Below are 16924 nucleotides of genomic sequence, written 5' to 3'. Positions count from 1 at the left end.
AATGACTGCAGGGCTGCAGCAGCTAGGACGTTCCACGCACCCCACATCCTCTCCTGCAGGCATTTCAGGGTCCAGCATCCTCCACAGCAGCCTTCTATATGGACACACATCACACAGCACTGGGACAATTCTGAACATGGCAGGGCAAAGCAGATGGGAGTGTCCCTGTGCCCATCCGTGGATAGGTCTAGAGGGTTTCCAGGTGCCCCAAGCCTGCCCCCTGAGGGGCTGGTGAGAGGACTCTCAGTCATGGTCTCACTTCCCTGAGAAACCTCCCTGTTCCACCAGCCATGGCTAAACCCCCTACTCTGAACTCCAGCCTCCTTGACAAGGGGCTGATCTCCCTCCTGGATCTTGCCAGCCCTTCTCTGTGACAATTACCCCTGGTAAGTGTTCTGCAGCCCTTCTTGAGCAAGTATGGGGTCCCAGAGCATCTAGCCTTATTAGGGGGCTCCTGCCACAGTCCAAGTGAGAGGAACTATGAGGCCAAATTAGGGCAGTGGTTGAAAGGCTGGAGATGAGGGATGGATTTCCGAGATATCGCACAGGGGGAAGAGGCTGGGCTTGTGGGCGAGTCCAGCTTAGAGGCTGCAGGGGAGGAAAGGTCTGAGGACAACTCAGAAATGATTGGTTTCACACTTCCTAATTCTCTGTGCTTGTGTATGGTTTCTTTTTTAAAAAAATTAAATTCATCACTCTGCAAAGTTTCCTTTTGTTATATCCATTTTTAAAATTTCGTAGACTTTATTTATTTTGAGGTATTTTATACTTGAAAACAATTTTCAAAGATAGTACAGAGTTTCCATATGCCCCCTCCTTCAGCTTCAGGTTCCCCTATTGTTAACATCCTACATGAGTGTGGTACATTTGCTACAATTGTTGCATTATGTGTTACTAACTCATTCTTTATTGAGATTTATTTCATTTTTACCTAGTGTCCTTTTGGTCTTCCATGATCCCATCCAGGATGCCACATTATATTTAGTCATAAGGTCCCTTTAGATTCCTGTTGGGTGTGATACTTTCCTTGTTTTGGATGATCTTGATAGTTTTGAGGAGTATTTGAGTATTTGAGTCCGGTATTTTTTTTTCTTTGTTTCTTTTTTATTATTATACTTTAACTTCTAGGGTACATGTGCACAACGTGCAGGTTTGTTACATATGCATACATGTGCCATGTTGGTGTGCTGCACCCATTAACTCATCATTTACATTAAGTATATCTCCTAATGCTATCCCTCCCCGCTACCTGTTCCCCACAATAGGACCTGGTGTGTGATGTTCCCCTTCCAGAGTCCAAGTGATCTCCTTGTTCAATTCCTACCTATGAGTGAGAACATGCCGTATTTGGTTTTCTGTTCTTGCAATAGTTTGCTGAGAATGATGGTTTCCAGCTGCATCCATGTCCCTACAAAGGACATGAACTCATCCTTTTTTATGGCTGCATAGTATTCCATGGTGTATATGTGCCACATTTTCTTAATCCAGTCTGTCACTGATGGACATTTGGGTTGATTCCAAGTCTTTGTTATTGTGAATCATGCCGCAATAAACATACGTGTGCATGTGTCTTTATAGCAGCATGACCTATAATCCTTTGGGTATATCCCCAGTAATGGGATGGCTGGGTCAAACGGTATTTCTAGTTCTAGATCCTTGAGGAATCGCCACACTGTTTTCCACAATGGTTGAACTAGTTTACAGTCCCACCAATTGGGTTTGCTCCCTTCACACCAAGTCTCTGACTTCCAGTCCCCTGAGGTGGCAGTGATGGGAGGTGTGTGGCTACCGCAACAACATTGCCAGGATCTTCCAGGACTGATAGAAGGGGCTGAGCTGGATTATCTGGCTCCTCTATGAGGGGAGGGTGGACCTTCAGTCCTCACTCAAGAGGATCCTCCTCTTGGCTCCTGGCTCTTTCGATGCAGTGATGGGTGCAGATACTCTGTTTCTGTCACCTCTGAGCCTTTGCCCAGCTGCACCCCTTGCAGAGAATGGCTGCGGGTCCCAGGCCAGGTGCTCCCTGCAGAGCGGCAGCTTCTGTGATTGTAGTGGCCTCTGGGAGAAGCCGTGCACCTTCCCAGGGCGGTTCTTCCCCAGCCAGAGGTCGAATTTGCAAACCTTTTACCCTACAATATTTATTTTTACATTGAATAGGCTGACCAGCAGCTAGAAATCTAAGGAGTTCTGCCATTGGAATTATCTAACATTTCATAGCTCAGTGCAGTGATTTTCATTTTTAAACTTTCATTCAGCATCAGAAATCATACTTAACCTCATTATGCCTGTTACATTCTAATGCTCAACACTCTATTTGTAACCCAATCTTTATGTTCAGTTAAGCCAGTCTTCACCTATTAATGTGGTTTTAGGTGGTTATTAGCACAGACTGGAGCTACTACTGTTTCAAACCAGACTACTGGCACCTGTGGTCTCAGGTGCCACCTGACATTTTCACAGTGGAATAGGGGCAAAAGTTTAAACATTTCCTGCTACACGTCCTGTCATCTTCCTTCTATGCCAGCTACGGACTCTCCCTAACTTCCCTGCCACTCCGGCCACTTCGATTAAAGGTACCAGTTAAACACAGGCTTCATTCTCCCCCAGGGTTTTGCTTTGTTGTTTAGATTTTGTTGTTGATACTATTTGTTTGTTTGTTTGTTTTTTATTTTAATCTTTCTTCTATAGCTTTCCGGGATTGATTTTGGGAGTGGAGGCAGAAGTCCAAGCCTGACATTCATCTTGGCAGCTAAATTTTAAGCATTATATCTGCAAATCTTGAATGAGAAAAATTGATATCTTTTCAATAGTCTGTTCCCTATTAAGGGATTTGGAATATGGCTCTGTTTATTTGGGAACTTTTTGACCTGAATCTATCAGTACTTGCATAGTTGTTTCCATAAAGATCTTGTACGCTTTTTCTGTCTCCATTGGATAATTCCTAGATTTTGTTGTCATTGTGAATGGGGTATTTTCTATTACCTGTTCTGAGTGGTTATTTCATTGGGTTGCAAGGATTTTGATTTTACTGTAGTAACCTTCTGTATACTATTTTTCTGAAGTCTGTTATTTGACTATTCCATGTGCAAATTGCTTTGAATTTTCTAGATAATCCTATTGTCATACCAAATATTAACTCTTTCTGTTTAATATTCATACTTATTTCTTTTGATATCCATATCTCTGGCCATATGTTACAGTGTGGTTTCCAAAGATAGAGGTTATAGCATAAGTCCATGACAAGAACTCTTCTAAGAGTTCATATTTAAGTATGTTGTCCATTGATCTCAGGAAAAGAAAATACCCTGCTAACCTCATTTTGCTAAAAGTTTTGACCATGACCTTGTGTAGAATTTCCTCCAGAAGCTTTTCTGTACCTACTGTACCTATTACAGTGGTCCTTTATTAAAATCTTAATTGATAATGTAGGAAATTACAAATGAAAATTGTTTTATATTAAATGGTATTTTTTGTTCCTTGGACACGATCTGTTAATTCACTTCTATGTTGAACATACTACTAATTTAATTAATGTATTTGCCTCTGTGTGAGTGAAGTTTGGCTCAGTGTTTTCATGGTGCTGTCCTGCTCTGGTATTTGAATGAAGAACAGTTAGCCTGGGAAAATGATTTGAATAATTGCCCAACATTTCATATGCTCTGGAAGAGTTTACTCAAGGTGGTTTTGAGCTTTACCTGATAATAATGTAGAATTGGCCTCCAAAGCTGCCTTGTCCACATTTGAGGATGGCTTGAGTTTAGATTAGTTTCACTTCTTATTGTTTGGTTAAAGATGTGAAGTTCTTTCTGTATGAGTTTGTTCATGTACTTATTTTCCTAAAATATTACCCATTTCACTTAGGATTTCAAATTAAATATCATATTTATTTCAAAAATATTTTAATTACAAACATTTAAACATAAACACACCTAACAGTAGAGTAAACATTATAATTAATCTAACATACCAGACTTTCAGTATCAGTAATCTTCAATTCATGGCCAATCTGGTTCTAATTATACCCCTACCTACTCCACATAGCAGAAACTGAAATAATGCAGAGCAAACCCGAGACACCATGTGATCTCATCTCCAAATACGTCAGAGTGCATTTCTAAAGATAGCTACTCTCTTATAAAACGTAAAGCCAACATTATTATCTTTCCTAAACATTTAAGCAAGTCATTAATATAATGAAATATTCACTTATTTGTCACGTGTATCTGGTGGACATACGCTCCTGTTAAAATGCAGTTTCTTTGAATCGGTTTGCAAATATGATCTATACATCGTGTTTATGTTCCTACTAGCCACCTTAAGTAATTTATGGATTCCCCCACATTATCTTTTTTTGAAGCTCGTTTGTTGAAAATGAAGACATGCTTTGTGTTCTGTCCAGTTTCCCATACTCTGGATTTTGCTGAACACAATACTTCTCTTCCTGCATTACCTATCTGTTTTTCCACGTTGCCTACTTTTTCCGTTAAAGCCTCTTAAATTTTTAAAAATAGTTATTTTAAATTATCCACCTCATAATTCCAAGATCTGAGTCATATTAGAGTTCAGTTCTGTTGATTGCCTTGTCTCTTCAGACTATGTATTTTCTTACTCTTTTGCGTGTGTGTGTCCCTTGCAATCCTTTTGTCGAGAGTGCACATGTTGTGTGAGGTCATAGGAACAGAGGCAATTGGATCTCTACTGTGTAGGAGTTGGGCTTTATTTCTTATAGCTATAGATGCCAGAGGCTTCAAATTCCTCTAGTGTCCTTGTTTTTGTCTTTCGTTTTATTAATTGTGGCAAATGTGTAATGCTAATATAAGAGGATGGTAATAGGGAAAACTGGATGTGGGATATATAAGGATTCTCTGTACTATCTCTGCAATAATTCTGTAAACCTACACATTTTCTAAAATAAAAAGTCATTAATAAAGAATGACTCGTTGGACCCTGTTGGAAGGAACAAGAATAACCACTCCTCACATTGAGAATTGGCTGTGCAAGAGAGAGAATAAAACATTTATCCTGCATTTCCTGTACTAACTGTATTTCAGAGTGACACAATAGCTACAGTTGATGAGGAAAATTTCTTCCTTACTGGAGAATTCCAGCTGAGGAAAATGCAACGTATGAGAGAAAAAGAAAACAAGTATTTGCAATACCCAGCAATGCAACTGATGCAATCCATGCTAATCAATGGATGAAACATTGTTGAAAGGTTGATGGCGCACTCTACAATGGAGGAACAAGGATGACGCACTCTATAATGGAGGAACAAGGCTGTCTCCACCTGAGCCCACTGATCAGAGCCAATACGATCAAGGGTTGGACAGCCAGAAGTTGTATGCCTCCTGCTGGAGTACAGTAGGAAACACGAAGAGTCTCCTATGTGTACCTTTCCCCCCAACAAAAAGCCATACCTGCTTCTGGCCTCCACCTGAGGTGAACTTTGAAAGACAGGAAATCCAGTCCTGGATTAAGACATCTGGCCCCTCATTGAAGACACGGGATCTACTCTGGAACGAGCACTAGGTGTCACCAGAGAGCCTTCTGCTTTGTTCCGCACCCAGTCTTTACATATGCATCATTGTCCTGCCCACTGCAGCAGTGCCACAGCAGCAGGCCAGCAGCCTTGCCTGTTCAATGCCAGCGGTGCCTTCCATCCCCTTTATCCTGAGAGAAAGGTTTCTGGACACCTAGGCCTGTATTCTGTACCCAATCCTCAGCTCAAGTCAGTAACCTGGAATGGAAACCTGGATCCAATAAGCCAGTTCATGGTACAGTGCAGCTGACCTGGCTCTGAGGCAGTCCGTGGCTCAGAGGATCAGGGAATGCCCTTTACCTGGCTCACCAGACCAGTGTCTCTAGACCCTGCCTTCTACACTCTGTTCCAAGGCCCTGAGCGACTGCTTGTCTTTGTTCTCTTCTAGACATTTCCTCTTATAATACTGTTAGCATTCCTTCCCAGACATCCTCAGTTCTGTCTGGAAATATCTTTTCTGTGAGGCCTTCTACAAATACCATTGTAAAAACTGCAATCCCTCCTTGCCCCCAATTGCCAAGACTCCTTATTTAGTTCTCTCGATTCAATTTGTTTCCGTAGCGTTTGTCACCATAACACTTCCTTCACCTTTCACTTTGTTCCACAGTTCATTGTGTGCCTGCCCCTCCCCTCCTGCTAGAATATAAGCTCCACAGAAGCAGGGAATTTGTTCAATGCTGTATCCTCAGAGCTTAGAGCAGTGCCTGGCAAACAGTATATGCTCTGTACTCAATTGTGGGATGCGTGAAGAACTACAGCTCCATGGTCCTAGTAGTTGCAGCCTCTGCATTGGAGCCTCGTGGCATTTTCAGTCCTCCCAACCACCCAACGATCAAAGATTAAATGCGTCCCAGCATCTTCTTATTGTTGAGTCATGGAAGAGGTAAGCAACTGAGCTCTAGGGACTCCAGAGACCTGCTGTCCCGGCGCCTGGTCTGTGCTCCTGGCATCTGGGGAAGTCAGCCAGGCAGGGCTACAAACATCAGTGGCTATCTGAACGCTCTCTCTTGCCAGTAGGCAGCTGTGGCCCTTGTCCCAATTCCCTGCTCCTCTCTCTGGTCGTTTGGGTCTGCAAGCAGCCAGTGTCAAGGTCTCACATGTCCCTGGGTTTCAGCTGGGCCTTAAAGGGATTTATGTAACATTTAGTTCAAGTAGCACATTCCCATTGATTCTTGGACAAGCTCTAGACAGAAGTCCCATATTCACCCACGACTTTGATGCTACTTCCCTGGAGAAAGTAGGAAGGGTGGCCAACGTGGTTTGCAAGGTTGCATTCATCTGGAAAGTGCTCCATCATGATTTCTCCCCAGTGCCAGTAGACAGGTGCCATCCCTGCCTTTGTACACACTGTTCCTTGCTTCTCAAAGTTATTTGAGGAATCATTACGCATTCTCCGAGAGGTAACGTGACGTGATTTCATTCACTCATTCATTCAATATTTATCCAGCTCCTCATATGCTCCAGGCACTGACCTACGTGCTGGAGATACTGTATTCACTATAAAAAGGGCTTTCCAGTCCCGTGGTGTTCTTCCTAATAATGCATAATCATGCATCCCCTTCTAATCGTGAGAAGACATTAGACCCGCTGAAACTGAAGGATGTTCTACAAAAATCAGACTAGTATTCCTAGAGTCCTCCAAGACAGATTTGATGCCAAGATGGGGAAGAAGGGAGAGTATGTTGGAGCCCTAGGTCCTTGCAGACATATTCTGGAGATACACACTGGGGTTTGAGAGCACAGCAGGAGGGACTGTGGAGTGTGCAAAACCCTCCAGGGAGAGGTCAGGGGAGCAGTGCAGGAGTTTGAGGCTGCACAAGAATGACGTGACCCCCAGTGGGAAGTGCACACTACTCACCCTCCTTCTGAGATCAAGCATTCTCTTCTCTTTCCTTTAGCCATGTGACAGGGACTGGTCAGGTGAGGAGAGGAGTGTCACAGATGGGGAACCGGCACCAGATCCTCAGGGGATGGCAGGCAAGAAGCTGGGGCTCATGAAGCTCTATGAGGCAGGTTCCATAGAAGGAGACTCGGGAGTGCTGGGTTTCATTCTCACATCCTGAGAACACATCCAGAGACTTAAGTCATACACATTTGCTCCCTTCTATGTGAGATACCAGATTCTGTACTTTGAAGCCGTGGGCAGGGATGGAGGTCTTCAAAGGAGGCAACACCCCACAGGAGGCTGACTCCAGGAATTCCTGGGTTGCCATCTGCACCCTTTGGGCCATGAAGCATGACCCATCGGTATTTTAAGAGCCATGATGTGTCCTTGAAGTGGAGGCTGGCAGCCAGCAGTCTTATGCCCTTGTTGGGATTGCAAGTTTCCTTCCCTGGGGCCCATAGTTGTGTTCTCATGTCCCCCCTGCTGCTGTGTCCACACTGCCCCAATCGGGCCTCAGTCTGCTCAGCTTGGGGCTTTGCCCTTCCTGTCGCCCCGCTAACTACTGCTCAAAACCTGGAGCCTATGCTCATATGCAATTATCACTGTGATAAATTCCCTGGTAAGGATCTCCTTCCAAGGTCTTGTGGTGACAGAACTGGCAGGAGATGATGAAGCCTTTTGGTGAGTCTCCTCGTAAATAATAAGCATTCTGATATGATGAGTGACAAATCACGATGATTGGGAGATGTTATTCAAATAATTCCGCATGTAATGCCTGGCTTTTGATTAACTGAGCACCTTAAATGGGTGACTATGAGGTTTTACTTTCTGAGGTTGATCCAGAGAGGTGGGGCTGGGGTCTCCTAGCAGAGGCAGCTAGGGCCTCGGTATCCCCAGACAGGCAGTTAAAGAAGACTATAGGCTGTAGCAGATGGTGGGGGCGTTGAGTACCGGGACACTCCGCAGTCCCCAGAATACTCCCAGATCCACATTAGGATTTGGAAAGCAGCTAGGTGTGAAAGGGCTTTGGGGTCCGGAGGGATTAGGCTGTGCTGAGCATCAGCCACCGCAGGAGAGATGTGAGGAGGAGCACCTGCCAGATCCAGCTGTACTGCCCTGGGCCGGCTGCGGGGAGAGGGACATGGGAGCAGAAGGAGGCTGAGGTGAGCTGGAACCCTGGACCAGGTCATTAGGTGGGTGCTCCCAGGAATGGCCTGGGTCAGACCCCTGTGGGCACTCCAGGATGGAACAAGGACATAACTGGAAACAGCGACATCACTTGTCCCTTCTTGGAGGGAGCCAGTGGGTGTGGAGAGTGGTGCCCTAGGCAGTTAAGGACATCCCAAGTACCTCCCCATCTCCCACATGCACAGCCTTTTCAGGAGTCATTTCCAAGATCCAGCATCCTCACCCGTAGCCTTAGGTGCTGACATACCAGGGCCCAAGCCTGTTGCATGTATTGGAAGCCAGATAAAGTTGATCCAATAAGATTATTTGATTTTTGAGTAAACCATTATTTAATAAACATATCATGATCTCCTACTGGGTGCTAAGGCTTATCACGGGCACCAGTAGTTCAAAACATGGCATTCAAACCTTGCTTTGAGGTGCTCATGATCTAATAGGGGTATGTGGCTAGGTTAGGAGATTCTTTCCGTATGGTTTCAGAAGAGCCAAGGTGTGTGTAGAACACAAGTGTACAATTAGAAACACGTTTGTTTCCAAGTGAGAATAGTTTAGCCGGACTTGGGTTTAAGGGACACAGCTGGAAGCAGGGGCTCTGGATCCAGCCAGCCTGGATATGAATCTTGGCGCTGCCACTTCCTAGTTGTGTGATCATGGGCGAGCTTCCAATCTCCTTGTATCTCAGCTCCCTCATCTGTCAAACACGAATAGCAGTAGTACGTACTTCACGAAGCACATATAAGGACTGCATCAGGTAATATCTGTCAAGCACATAAACAATGCCTGGTACCTAGTAAGTGTCATAGGAGTGTTTATTAAATCAGCAACTCCTGACCTCACTAGTCACTGGTGTGTGTGTGTGGCCTCAGGATTCAGTAAGACGGCTCACGGAATGTTGGTAAAATATGGCCGAAACTTCTCCTCCCCAGGGCTGTGAGGAACTTGAAGCACTTAACCCACTGCCTGGCACAGTAAATGATCTGTCAGTGGTGTATAGTTATCCTCATCCTTAAGGCTTGCCCTGATCCTCAGGTGCTCCAGAGGGTGCTGTTGCATCTGTCAAATGTTCTTACTTTCTGCAGCCTCTTAGTGTCCAGTCCTGGTGAAGCCCCTTAACATCCTGAATGGCTTCTGCTATCATTATGCAGTGCTGGGCAGCCCTGGGTGGGTCACAGGCATTTTCTCACTGGAGCTTTCAAACAGCTCAGGTGTTTTGATTTCAAAGCTCCGTTCTTATCCACCACTACACTGGCTTACTGTGGGATGCAGAACTATTGCCGTGAGAGCAATAATAGCGTCCTCTTACTAGTACTTTACAGTTTATTCAGTGGGCCACAGAGGTTATCTCATTTGCTGAAACAAGTAACAGAACACAGTAGGCTTGAGAGTCTGGCTTTTGATTGAGCCCAAGTCAAATTCCTGGGGAGTCTATTTCTAGAGTTCCCAACAGAGGACAGGTATGGCCCCTGCCCATGGCTTAAGCCTCCAATAGTGACATTTCAGGGTCTAACTTCCACTTCATTCTGCTGTCATTTCAGAACACAGTAGTCACAGTAATTTTTGAAAACAGAAAGCAACCAGGATAGCCTTGAAGAAGTAACCCTATACGAAGCAAGGGGATGAGGGCTTCGTACTCCTCCCATTGATTCCTTGACTTGTCACTAGAAGGAAGTTGACCCCAGAAAAGAAGTTTCCTACAACTGAGGGCCACCCATGGAGAGGACCCTGGTTATCAGTCATCAACAAACAATACCTTTGGGGGAATGAGAGCCTCAGTTGTAAAGGAAAGATCTTGGTAGCACTATACCATCCACTACAGTCCATCTTCTCTCACAACACTTAAACCTGCATTTTTGTCTATAGTTTTTTTTTAAATATTTATAATGTTTTGGGGTACATAGTAGCTGCATATATACTTATGGGGCACATGAGATATTTTGACACAGGCATACAATGCATAATCACATCAGGGTACATGGAATATCCATCGCCTCAAGCGTTTATCCTTTCTTTGTGTTACACACATTTCAATTATAGTCTTTTTTGTTATTAAAAATGTACAATAAATTTTAGTTGATTGTAGTCACGCTGTTGTATGACCGAATATGACATTCATTCAATCTGACTGTATTTTTGTACTCATTAAACATCCTTTTCCGCCCCCACTCCACTACCCTTCTCAGACTCTGTTAACCATCCTTCTGCTCTGTCTCCATGAGTTCAATTGTTTCCATTTTTGGCTCCCGCAAATAAGTGAGAATATGCAAAGTTTGTCTTTCTGTGCCTGGCTTGTTCCACTTAACATAATGTCCTCCAGTTCCATCTTGTTGCTGTGAATGACAGGATCTCATTCTTTATTATTGCTGAATAGTACTGCATTGTGTATATGTATCACATTTTCTTATTCCATTCATCTGTGGATGGATGCTTAGGTTGCTTCCAAATCTTGGGTTTTGTGACCAGTGCTGCAACAAACATGGGAGTGCGGATATCTCTTCAATATCCTGATTTCCTTTATTTTGGGTATATACCAAGCAGTGGATTAACTCTACTTTTTCATGTAGAAAGTTCACCTCATTTGAACACAACTCCTCAGGGATTCTGGTGATCTCTTACTAAAGAAGTTCACATGAGAAAGAAGAGTGGAGAAACGATAGGCCCTCTGTTGCAGCTGGCCTCTAAGCCACAAGTGATAATAACTCTGTTCCTCGTCTACTATCCATTCTAGAGTACTATCAGTCTCAACCAGAATCTTTGCTGTTCTCTATTACTTACCCAGTAGAGTAGTGCAAACCCTCATCCCAGAAGGTTCTGCGCTCCTCGTCCTCCATGACCTTCTCAGGCTGTGGCACTTACAATTGTCCCCATACTATAGAAATCTGGCAGGGGACTATCAAGACACATTCAAGTGGTCACTTGAGAGCGAAAGATTCCTCTCTGTTCCCATTGTATAAGGGCAGCCTACCTCCTCCTGATGATCAGGGCCAATGCCCCTGCAAGCATGGCAACTCCTTTTTATGCTTGCTGGTCCTATAGCATGAGAAACTCAAAGTGCCCAGATGGGAGCAATAGCTTGAAGTTTAATGGAAAGAGTCTCATTAAATTGTTTTTTCCTGGTGGAAGTAATCTTACTTTGGGAACCAATATATCTAGCCAGCACCGTCCAATATGGTAACCAGCAGCCACATGTGACCATTGAGTATAGAAATGTGGTTAGTGTGACTGAGGACCTGAACTTTAAATTTAATTTTAAATAGTTTAAACTTATGTGCAAATAGCTAAATGTGGCCAGTGACACCTTATTGGAAAGCGCCGTTCTAGAACTACAGAACCTAAACTTAGGCAGCAGAAAGTACAAATTCCCATATAGGTCACAGGGAGTGACAGTAAGTGAGGTCATCCCACCTTTTGGTATCTGGATCATTTATTCTATCTTTTGATGGACGAGAGTGATAATAGATTTAGGGTATATACAGTACAGTAGAGAATGACACCCCATCCTCATAGGCTGTGAGCTCCAAATTTGCACCTCATTTGCACTGTGAAGAAGCCACTCCATTGTTTCAGTACACCAGTGGCTTTTGGGTGGCGCAGTATGAGATCACAACTTTAGATTACACGGTCATGTGCCCACTGAGCACTTCCTTTGCTACATGTGGGTCCCTTGGTCCCAGCTGATCATATGAAATATCCTGGCTCAGTGTATCCAACATTCTTTAAGCCCTCTGTTAGTGGTGCCTGACAAAGAAATGTGAGCGGGAAAGTCAAACTTACACCTCTAATGTAGACAAATTCCAGTAAAGATGAATCTCTGCTCCTTCCAGGATGGAAGTTGCTGGACGCAATCAACAAGTCACGAGGGGCTGATTAGTCTCCTTAAGCAATGGTGCCATACTGGGTATTCAGCACTGGTTCCTGGCAGTTTAAACATTTGGCAAAAATAGCTGGATATGCCTGGGTGAATGTGGACCCACGCTGTTGAACACGTGCATAGCATCCACTTCTTCCACCATGGCTATTCCACACATAAGGCCATTGTGTAGCATTAATGTGGCCAGGGACTGAGGCTGGCTAATGTCAACTAGTCAGGTCATTTTTTCTTGATTAAACGTTTAGTGTCTCTTCCACGGTGAATGCTCCCTTGAGCCTTAAGACGTGATACAAATATCTTCACATATAGTGTCCCTTCTCATACGTCCATCAATAAACCTCCTTCCCCAATCCTGCTTGTTGCAATCTGTCACTACTTGTCATTCTAAGTCCCTGAGCAGCTGTCCAATTTGTTTTTCACTGTCCATAAGTCCATTCTTAGTTTGGGTCACTTCTCTTTCAGATATGAAGTGGATCGTCAGATGCACCATTTGAAGCTCTGCCAACTGGGGATTTCTGCTCAGCATTGTATTTCTTGACCACATTTGATCGAGGTAGTATTACAACAGAAGTTCATTTTCAGTTTGCACTCTAAATCCAACCAAACCATCTATCATCTAAGCTCAGCACTTCTACTCCTCCAGCAGCTGGTCATAAGAGAACTTCCTGGTCCATTAATCTATAGGAATAAATAAAGAGCTGAAGGAGAGACACAGACACAACATTGGCAGATGATACTGGGCATTAGGTCACCTGCTTGTAATGTATGGCCGTGCTGGTGTCTGATCCTGGATGTACTACTTCTATCTTATCACAGATTACTTTTGGAATCACCTGACTTTGTGGGCCTGACAGAACCTAGCTCATGATGATCAATGGCTACATGCCATGTGCCTGAGGCCATAGTGACCTGTTGTAGTGAAGATAACACATCTGTTAAGGCTCTCGTCATTGAGCTTGCAGTGGTCCAAAGTTGCAGTAGTCCCAATGACCCATCAGGTTTTTGTAGGAGCCAGGCTGCTGACTTAAATTAAGATATGATGGGGATCACCACCGCTACATCCTTTAGGTACCAAGGATGTCATTAACATTTTCCATCCCTCAAGATGCAATATTGTTTATCACTTACTATCGTGGCCAAGGTGCAGGAAGTGCACTTGGCCTTCTCTGCTCTGCTAGCTCTTCTGCTAACAGCCATGGACCCAATCAGGGTTTGTGCCCATTGTCGAGTAAGTCCATTTCAATTTCCCATTTGGCAACTGGATAAATGGGCACTCTGGGTCAGACCTAGGCAAGAACTCCATTTATTGCTGGGCCACATTTGCTTCCACTCTAACAGGGGGCAATGATGAAGCTTCAGGTCCTAGGTGTCAGTGTCAATGCGGATTCTGTGTCCAGCAGTCCTTGAAATGTTTGGGTGTTTTCCCCCTTCCCAGTGTTCAGTTACTGAGGTGAATAGACATAGGTTCCTTTGGAAACTGGACTTGGAAAACCACGATTGTATCAACTTGCCATAGTATTGCAGGTGGTTTCCTCAAGAGGACTCTGCCATTATATTATCTTCAGTTAATAAATTCTGTGTCTGAGAATTGGCTCAGGTCTGGAAACTGGGAGATGGATTAAGGCTTTATTGGAGCAGTTTACCCAGCCTCCTGCTCATTCAGCCTTGATTTCATGTGCCTATGTAAGTTAAGCAACATACTTGTTGTCTGTTCTTCTATCTTGGCTCTAAAAGCACTGTGTTCTGTTAACAGAGTCTACTCCTCTCTGCAGATGAGATTCCCTGGTTGCCACTCAACTTTCCTGCTTAATATGATCGTTGTGATCATCTTGCTTTTGAAATGTAAGTGCCACTTCCGGAGTCAAAGGGGCAGGTGGCCCAAAGCTTCCAGTTTGGGATTGCAAGAAATAGAGACTCTGTAGACAGCATCTGCATATCACCATATTCCGGAATTCACTGACCACAGGTGATGCTGTGGACCCTAACCTCCCATGGCTTCCCAGGGTCTGGACTAGGGGAGAAATAAAATAAAATAAAATAAAATAATAAAATAAAAATAACACTAGAAAACATAAAATACGTAGACATGACAAAATAGGTAGAAGATCTGTACACCGAAAACTACGAAATATTGCAGTGATAAATTAATGAAGGATAAGTGCCTAAATAAAGTTTATTTCGGTATATATCTCTTAAATAAATGGAGATAGGTATCTTATTCATGAGTTGGAAGACTTAATATTATTAAGATGTACTTTCTTTCCAAATTTACCTGCAGATTAAATCAAATCCATACAAAAAACCTGAAAGGGTTTTTTAAAAATAGAAATTGACAGACTGGTGTTCACATTCACGTATAAGTACAAAGAACTTAGAGTTGCCAAAATAACTTTTAAAATGACAACACAAATTGCAGGGGTTACGGTAATTAATTTCAAGGCTTATTTAAGTGACGATAATCAGAAAAGTGTGGTGTTGTCATAACAATAGAAATATATCAATGGAACTAAAGAGAGTCTAGAAATATACTCACACATACACGTATTTATGGAGAATTCATTATTGATACAAGGAGAAAGAATAGTTAACACTTATGTCTGGAATAGGTTGATATCCATATGCAAAGAATAAATTTCAGTCCATATCTTGATTCATAGAAAAATGCAACGCTAAATGGATCATAAACCTGCATGTCAAAACTAAAATAAAAAATTCTTGAAGAATACGGAGGAGAAAGATCTTTGTTACCTTTGATTACTGTGATTAGTTTAAGGATTTGAGAGTTGATCAGGAAAGGGGCAGGACCATGAGATGCAGTAACATACAGCCAGTTTTATTGGGAAGCACTTGGAAAGGGTTGCATGAGGGGAGAGAATCATCTTGGGAAGATGAATAAGGCAAGTAACCTTCCAGGAAAGAAGAAATTGATGAGGTGGTTTACATGTCTAGGAAATGTTACTCAATAGCAAGATTGGAATCTCTGGGTAAGAGGAGAGTTACAAAGGACAACAGCAGCTTGGAGGTCTTTTACAGCTGCGGATTTTCTATGGTTAGCAGATAGTGGTGCATTTTTGTGGGGTATGCAAAATAGATAGGTTCCAAATTGTTAAAATATGTTTATCTGGACTATATTGAAAGCAATTGGATGCATAAGAATTTGAGTTTAGCACTAGTGGGCTTTGGGCTAATGACCTTAAGTTGCTGTGAAGAACTAAATGCCATGGGGGTTATTTTAGGGCAAAACGCAGGGGACACCTTTGGCTCATTTATGTAGTAGCCAACAATTACTTAGATGCAATGAAAATGCACAATCCAGTAATAGAAAATGAATAACTGGAATAATCTTGATAAGGTAGGTGTTTTCCTGGGAAGTACAGGAATCCTCCGTTCTTGTCTAAAAACACAACAACATGTGTATACCTATGTAAGAAACCTGCACATTCTGCCCATATATCCCATAACTTAAAGTATAATAAATTAAAAAGAAAAGACAACAAAAGTTGCAGGGGTTACACTATTTAATTTTAAGTCTTATTATAATGTCACAATAATCACAAGGGTATAGTATTGTCATAACAATAGAAATGTGTCAATGGAACTAAAGAGAGAGTCTAGAAATATGCTCACACATATATGTGTTTGTACAGAATTCATTATTGATTTGAATAGACCGATCTCAAAAGAAGACATACATATCGCAAACAAGCATATAACAGGTGCTCTGCCTGTTTGATCATCAGAGAAATGCAAATCAAAGCTACAATGAGATATCATCTCACCCCAGTTAGAATGGCTTAAATCCAAAAGACAGCAACAACAGATGCTTGCAAGGATGTAGAGAACAGAGAACTCCCATACACTGTTGGTGGGAAGTAAATTAGTATAAGTACTATGAAGAACAGTTTGAACGGTCTTCCAAAAAGTAAAAATAGAGCTGCCATGTGATCCAGCAATCCCACTGCTGATCATATACTCAAAAGAAAGGAAATCAATATATCAAAGAGATATCTGTATTCCCATGTTTGTTCCAGCACTATTCAAAACAGCCAGATTCGGAAGCAACCTAAATTTCCATCAACAGATGAATGGTTAAATAAAATATGGTACATATACACAGTGGAGTGCTACTCAGCCATCAAAAATAATGAGATTCTATCATTTGCAACAACATGTTAAGTGAAATAAGCCAGGCACAGAAAGACAAACATCGCATCTTCTCACTTATATGTGGGATCTTCACATCAAAACAATGGAACGAGTGGACATAGAGAGTTGAAAGTTGGTTCCCAGAGCCTGAGAAGGGTAGTAGGGTTGGGGGTGAGTGGGCGGTAGGGGTGGTTAATGGGTCTCCAGGAAGGAGACAAAAATAGTCAGAAAGTATGTATAAGATCTACTGTTTTATAGCACAACAGGGTGACTATGGTCAATAGTTTTTAGTTATTTT

The 16924-nt window shown here is 42.8% G+C and overlaps 1 long non-coding RNA gene across 1 annotated transcript; it reads left to right on the top strand.

The window, feature by feature from the left end:
• Positions 1-12942: 12942 nt before the first annotated feature.
• LOC135969189 (uncharacterized) lies at positions 12943-15216 on the top strand. The gene is made up of 2 exons (XR_010584302.1): positions 12943-13033; positions 14234-15216. It is a non-coding gene; the product is annotated as an uncharacterized lncRNA (long non-coding RNA).
• Positions 15217-16924: the final 1708 nt, after the last annotated feature.

This window comes from Macaca fascicularis, chromosome X (assembly GCF_037993035.2).
Source record: "Macaca fascicularis isolate 582-1 chromosome X, T2T-MFA8v1.1".
Taxonomy (NCBI): Eukaryota; Metazoa; Chordata; class Mammalia; order Primates; family Cercopithecidae; genus Macaca; species Macaca fascicularis.
Note: the sequence above shows the minus strand (reverse complement) of the source record. Positions and strands in the feature narration are given on the sequence as shown.